The 7,441-nt window shown below is 55.2% G+C and overlaps 1 pseudogene; it reads left to right on the top strand.

Annotated features, from left to right (window-relative positions):
* Positions 1–1,335: 1,335 nt before the first annotated feature.
* Positions 1,336–6,748, top strand: LOC140420402 (uncharacterized; annotated as a pseudogene).
* Positions 6,749–7,441: the final 693 nt, after the last annotated feature.

The raw sequence follows: 7,441 nt of genomic DNA, 5'->3' as shown, positions 1-7,441 counted from the left end.
TGACCCGTGCACCTGGGAGGCAACATACCATTCGGGAGTCTCGTTTTCGACCACAGAAACCCCTGTCTACTCTCCTTACGATTGAATCCCCTGTGACTATAGCCCTGCCAGTCTTTTTCCTGCCCTTCTGTGCAGCAAATCCAGCCACGGTGCCACGAACCTGGCTACTGATGCCTCCCCCTGGTGAGCCCCCAACAGTATCCAAAACGGTATACCTGTTTTGGAGGGAGATGACCACAGGGGACACCTGTACTGCCTTCCTGCTCTTTTGCTGCCTTTTGGTCACCCATTCCCTGTCTCCCTCACTAATCCTAATCTGCGGTGTGACCAACTCACTGAACGTGCTATCCACGACCTCCTCATCATCGTGGATGATCCAAAGTGAGTCCATCTGCAGCTCCAGAGCCATCATGCGGTCTAACAGGAGCTGCAGCTGGACACACTTCCCGCACATGAAGGAGTCATGGCGATCAGCATGGCGTATGGACAGATCGGTGAGGGAGCGAATGAGGGAGAGGGAGGGAACGAGGGAGAGAGGGGATGAGGGAGGGAGGGGAAGGGAGAGAGAGGGTGGGAGGATCAGCATGGCGTATGGACAAAAAAAAGGGCAGCACAGTAGCATTGTGGATAGCACAATTGCTTCACAGCTCCAGGGTCCCAGGTTCGATTCCGGCTTGGGTCACTGTCTGGGCGGAGTCTGCACATCCTCCCCGTGTGTGCGCGGGTTTCCTCCGGGTGCTCCGGTTTTCTCCCACAGTCCAAAGATGTGCAGGTTAGGTGGATTGATCATTCTAAATTGCCCTTCGTGTCCAAAAAGGTTAGGTTGGGTTATGGGGATAAAAGGGATAGCGGGGAGGCGTGGGGCATATGTAGGGTGCTCTTTCCGAGGGCCAGTGCAGACACGATGGGCTGAATGGCCTTCTTCTGCACTGTAAATTCTATGATTCTCAAGGGCAATTAGGGATGGGTAATGCAAGACTGGCCAGCAAAGTCCACATCCCGTAAATTATTCAAAGAAAGAAAAAAAGTTAAATCTCACCATCCTCCTCCTGCTTTTCCCCAATTCTCCTTCCCTGAAGGTGCTGACCCTCGGGTTCAGTTTCACTCTCATCCATTGCCCTCCCCAATATGTCGCACAAGTGTCTAAATCTTTGAAGTTAACAAACTGTTTTGCTAAGAGGGACGTCACAATCAAATCCGCTGACCATCCAGACGCACTTTATGTCAGGGTGGGGGTCACTGCACCCCCCACTTTTCATCCCAGTCCCAGGAGTTTGGAAACTGGGCGCCGGGTGGGTAATGGCGATTGTGGCCCCCAGAATCCACCGCGTTAGAGAAACTTCTCTATCCGCCGCGCGGGTGGGCGGCCTGGGACTGCGCAGGTCCAAGGGCGGAAAAGCTGCGCCTGTGCGGAACACGGCGATTTCCATTGGTCAAAGGGTCCGCGCTTCTTGCGGTCAAACGTTTACCCATGGCCACGTGATGCCATTGTCTTCAGGCGGCGGATAACCAAGGGAAAATCCTGGCGAACCGGAAGGACTCTTGTCCTCCAGGCAATCAGAGCGCGGGCTTTGGGTGAATGAGGAGTTAGCTTCACACAGATTGAAACTTCCTTCTGTCTCCAACATCTGAGAGTAAAACACTTTCCCCCCTTTCCATTTATTTTCTCATTCTGGTCTTCAATTGGTGACTTGCAGCAAGTGAAGAGAATGGAAGTGAATCTAGGGAGGATACAGACTCCGGAAAGGTAGGCCCAGGTCTTTTTCTCTCAAAAATATTGATGTGCAGATGCCGGCATTGGTCTGAGTTGAGCACACTAAGAAATCTTACACCACTAGGTTAAAGTCTAACAGGTTTGTTTTGAATCACTAGCTTTTGGAGCACTGCTCCTTCCTCAGGTGAATGAAGGGGTAGGTTCCAGAAACATATATGTATATATATATATATAGACAAAGTCAAAGATGCAAGGCGATACTTTGATTGCGAGTCTCTGCAGGTAATTAAGTCTTTACAGGTCCAGACGGAGTGACTGAAGAGAGGGATAATCACAGGTTAAAGAGGTGTGAATTGACTCAAGCCAGGACAGTTGGTAGGATTTCGCAAGCCCAGGTCAGATGTGGAGTGAATGTAATGCGACATGAATCCAAGGTCCCGGTTGAGGCCATACTCGTGTGCGGAACTTGGCTATAAGTTTCTACTCGCCGATTCTGCAATGTCGCGCATTCTGAAGGCCGCCTTGGAGAATGCTTACCCGAAGAGGCTGAATGCCCTTGACTGCTGAAATGTTCAATTTGTCTATATATATATATATCCCATATGGTCTCTTTCCTTATATTCACAATTAAAGGGCTGGTTTCCCAGGACATGGCTGACATTAAAGGCAACAGTAAATTAATATCAGACAGAGATATGTCTAATGTTGTTATGTGGTACAGAAGGGCGGCACAGTAGCACAGTGGTTAGCACTGTTACTTCACAGCTCCAGGGACCCAGGTTCAATTCCCGGATTGGGTCACTGTCTGTGCGGAGTCTGCACGTTCTCCCCGTGTCTGTCTGTGTTTCCTTCGGGTGCTCCGATTTCCTCCCACAGTCGAAAGATGTGCAGGTTAGGTGGATTGGCCTTGATAAATTGCTCTTCGTGTCCAAAAATGTTAGGTGGGGTTACTTGGTTACAGGGATGGGATGGAGGTGTGGACTTAAATGGGGCGCTCTTTTCAAGGCCCGGTGTAGACTCGATGGGTCGAATGGCCTCCTGCACTGTAAATTCTATGATTAGATATATAATTTATGGTTCTGTAAAAATGTACATTTATTATTTACAGTCTTTTTTTTTAATCAATGTTTTTATTGAGGAAATCATACACAGACATCAAACACAACCAAAACCAAAAAGAGAACAAGCAGGAAATCGGCTAATAAATAAGTAAAACCCCACCGACCCACCCTCCCACCCACCCCACTGTCCCACCCTCCCTGCCGCTCCCCTCCCCCTCCCCACCGTCTCACCCTCCCTGCCGGTCCCCACCCTCCCCCTCCCCTCCCTCCCTCCCTCCCTGCCGCTCCCCTCCCCACCGTCCCTCCCTCCCTGCCGCTCCCCTCCCCTCCCCTCCCCCTCCCCCTCCTCCCCACCGTCCCTCCCTCCCTGCCGCTCCCCTCCCCCTCCCCCTCCCACCGTCCCTCCCTCCCTGCCGCTCCCCTCCCCCTCCCCCCTCCCCTCCCACCGTCCCTCCCTCCCTGCCGCTCCCCTCCCCCTCCCCCTCCCCACCGTCCCTCCCTCCCTGCCGCTCCCCTCCCCCTCCCCACCGTCTCACCCTCCCTGCCGGTCCCCACCCTCCCCCTCCCCTCCCTCCCTCCCTCCCACCCTGCCGCTCCCCTCCCCACCGTCCCTCCCTCCCCGCCGCTCCCCTCCCCCTCCCCCCCTCCCCACCGTCCCTCCCTCCCTGCCGCTCCCCTCCCCCTCCCCCTCCCTCCCCCCCCCTCCCACCGTCCCTCCCTCCCTGCCGCTCCCCTCCCCCTCCCCACCGTCCCTCCCTCCCTGCCGCTCCCATCCCCCTCCCCACCGTCCCTCCCTCCCTGCCGCTCCCATCCCCCTCCCCACCGTCCCTCCCTCCCCCCTCCCCACCGTCCCTCCCTCCCCACCGTCCCTCCCTCCCCCCTCCCCACTGTCCCTCCCTCCCTGCCGCTCCCCTCCCCCTCCCCACCCTCCCTCCCTCCCCACCGTCCCTCCCCTCCCCACCGTCCCTCCCCTCCCCACCGTCCCTCCCTCCCTGCCGCTCCCCTCCCCCTCCCACCGTCCCTCCCTCCCCGCCGCTCCCCCCCCTCCCACCGTCCCTCCCTCCCCGCCGCTCCCCCCCTCCCACCGTCCCTCCCTCCCTGCCGCTCCCCTCCCCCTCCCACCGTCCCTCCCTCCCTGCCACTCCCCTCCCCCTCCCCACCGTCCCTCCCTCCCTGCCGCTCCCCTCCCCACCCTCCCTCCCTCTCCACTGTCCCTCCCTCCCTGCTGCTCCCCTCCCCCTCCCACCGTCCCTCCCTCCCTGCCGCTCCCCTCCCCCTCCCACCGTCCCTCCCTCCCTGCCGCTCCCCTCCCCCTCCCACCGTCCCTCCCTCCCTGCCTCTCCCCTCCACCCTCCCCGCCGCTCCTCTCCCCCTCCCACCGTCCCTCCCTCCCTGCCTCTCCCCTACACCCTCCCCGCCGCTCCTCTCCCCCTCCCACCGTCCCTCCCTCCCTGCCTCTCCCCTCCACCCTCCCTGCCGCTCCCCTCCACCCTCCCCACCCTCCCTCCCCACCCTCCCTCCCCCTCCCACCGTCCCTCCCTCCCAGCCGCTCCCCTCCCCCTCCCCACCATCCCTGCCGCTCCCCCTCCCACCGTCCCTCCCTTCCTGCCGCTCCCCTCCACCCTCTCCACCCTCCCTCCCTCCCTTCCGCTCCCCTCCCCACTGTCCCTCCCTGCCGCTCCCGTCCACCCTCCACACCCTCCCTCCCCCTCCCCACCATCCCTCTCTCCCTGCCACACCCCTCCCTTCCTGCCGCTCCCCTCCCCACCCTCCCTCCCTGCCGCTCCACTCCCCCCCGCCACACCCCTCCCTTCCTGCCGCTCCCCTCCCCACCCTCCCTCCCTGCCGTTCCACTCCCCCCCCCACCGTCCCTCCCTCCCTGCCGCTCCCCTCCCCCCCCACCGTCCTTCACTCCCTGCCACTCCCCTCCACCCTCCCCACCGTCCCTCCCTCCCGCTCCCCTACCCACCGTCCCACCCTCCCTCTCCCCTCCATCCTCCCCACCGTCCCTCCCTCCCTGCCGCTCCCCTCCCCCCGTCCCACCCTCCCTCTCCCCTCCATCCTCCCCACCGTCCCTCCCTCCCTGCTGCTCCCCTCCACCCTTCCCACCGTCCGGCCCACCCTGCCGCTCCCCTCCACCCTCCCTCCCTCCCTTCCGCTCCCCTCCCCCTCCCCACTGTCCCTCCCTCCCCACCAACCCACCCTCCCTGCCGGAAGATTGGCTGACAGAAAACTCAAACCAAGCATCAAGATCTGACAGAGTCACTCAATTCATCAGGAGCTGAATATCATCGGTCTTTTAATTTGGAAGGGGAACTGTTTGTCTGTTCTGTTTCAGCAGTGTGACTGGAAAAGCACCGAGATACACACACCCGAGTGAGAGTGTTCCAGAGCACTGACTGTGGAAAGAGCTTTAACACAGCCTGAAAAAACATTACACCATTCACTGCAGAGAGAAATTATACACATGTTTTGGATGTGGACAAGGCTTCAACCGGGAGAGACATAAGGACACACTCACCATAGGGAAACCGTGGAAATGTGCAGACTGTGGGAAGGGATTCAGTTACCCATCACATCTGGAAGTTCATCGGCACAGTTACACTGGGGAGAGACTGTTCACCTGCTCCATTTGTGGGAAGGGATTCACCCATTCATACAACCTTCTGACACACAAGCGTATTCACACTGAGGAGAGGCCATTCACCTGCCCTGTGTGTTGGAAGGGATTCACTCGGTCATCCCACATTGTGGCTCATCAACTTGCTCACACTGATGAGACCATTTACATGTCCTAAATGTGAGAAGAGTTTTAAACATAAAATTGATCTGCTGACAGATCAATGTATTCACACTGGCGAGAGACCTTTCACCTGCTCCGTGTGTGGGAAAGGATTCATTCAGTCATCCCACCTACAGACACATCAACTTGTTCACTCTGATAACAAACTTTTTAACTGTCCTGACTGTGAGAAGAGCTTTAAAAACAAAAAGCATTTACTAATACACCAATATGCTCACACTGGGGAGAGACCATTCACCTGCTCGGTGTGTGGGAAAGGATTCAGCCGTCCATCTGCCCGTCTGAACCACCAGAGAATTCACACTGGGGAGAGGCCATTCACCTGCTCTGACTGTGGGAAGGGATTCATTAATTAATTCAACCTTCTGACTCATCAGCAGGTTCACAGTGACGAGAGGCCATTCACTTGCTCAGTGTGTGGGAAGGGATTCACTCGTTCATCCAACCTATTGAATCACCAGCGAGTTCACACTGGGGAGAGGCTGTTCACCTGCTCGGTATGTGGGAAGGGATTCAGTCAGTCATCCAACCTGCTGACACACCAGAGAGTTCACACTGGGGGGAGGCTGTTTACCTGCTCCATCTGTAGGAAGGAATTTTCTCATTTATCTTATCTCCTGAAACCCATTGAATTCACACCTCTAATGTCTGTGGGACGGGATTTACTCAGCCATCCCACCTGCTTACACACCAGCGAGTTCACAAGCGACTACAAGGTTTGGATTCTACTCTTATTGATGCTGTTAATCATGTCCAAGACCGAATAATGTTCACTCTGACAGTCTTAATCTGCTGTAGAGGTTTAATATTCTGAATAAATCAGCTTTGTTTGAAAAGTTGTTGCAGATTTTTGTCTTTCCTACCTGAGTGTTTAACAGCACCTGCCTGGAGCTCAGAAAGGACAATCTGGGGAAGGATCATATGGCAGGAACAGAACTTCAGCCTGGACACAGTCCTTCAGGGTCACACTGAGAGGGACAAACAACACTTTGGTCTTTCTCATCTCTCTTCACTGTCAGCAAAGTCCCCGTGTGGCTAAATCCTGAGGTGTGCAAGGAATGTGTTCCAATCACACTCTTCCACATCTCAGAACCCCTAAATCCCTAGAACAGAAGCACCTTTACAACTGTGTTCAGAGTCGGGAAGAACAACGGTGAGTACTGGGAATGTGGTGTCAAATCAGAGATTGGTGTAAAACTGTGATGTTCCTGATTGAATGTAAAGCAGCAGGATTCAGTTTCCATGCTGAAAATGCATCGGAATCCATCTCAAACATTTTAATGTGTTTCTGTGATAGTTGCAATTATTTCATTGAATAGAAAGCTACTTAAAACAAATTGATTGAAGTTTGCATTAAAATAGCAGCTGGAGGACATCACAGGAGCCTGGTAACAGCAGGGAGAATTAGACAATAGTTTCATTCCCAGATAAAGAAGGAGCTGCTGTTTGTGTCCAAGAATTCCCAGTTTTGTTGATGTGTGCTTCCCACATTCTGTCCTTTTAAATAAACCTCACTCCGACCAGCCTTTAGCAATCATAAACATACCAGAGAAAACGGCAAAGCTGTGTCTGCCCCTTTAACTGGGAGCTGAGCAGTGTCAGGGCCCCGACTGTCCCTTTAAGAATAAGTGATGTGTTCAGCTGAAGCTTCCTATTGGCTGTTTTCTGAGTGGTCTCCTTATTCTGATCATTCTCAGTGATCCTCCGGTATGTGAACCTGCTCTCCTGTCTCTCATTCACTAAACATCTCTCGACTCACTCAGATTCTCATTGAGGTGCAGGGTAGGTGGATTGACCACGTTAAATTGCCCCTTAATTGGAAAAAAATGAATTGGGTACTCAAAATTTATTTTTTTAAAAGGT

Source organism: Scyliorhinus torazame, chromosome 5, assembly GCF_047496885.1.
Source record: "Scyliorhinus torazame isolate Kashiwa2021f chromosome 5, sScyTor2.1, whole genome shotgun sequence".
NCBI classification, from domain to species: domain Eukaryota; kingdom Metazoa; phylum Chordata; class Chondrichthyes; order Carcharhiniformes; family Scyliorhinidae; genus Scyliorhinus; species Scyliorhinus torazame.
This window is presented reverse-complemented; position numbering and strand designations above follow the sequence as displayed.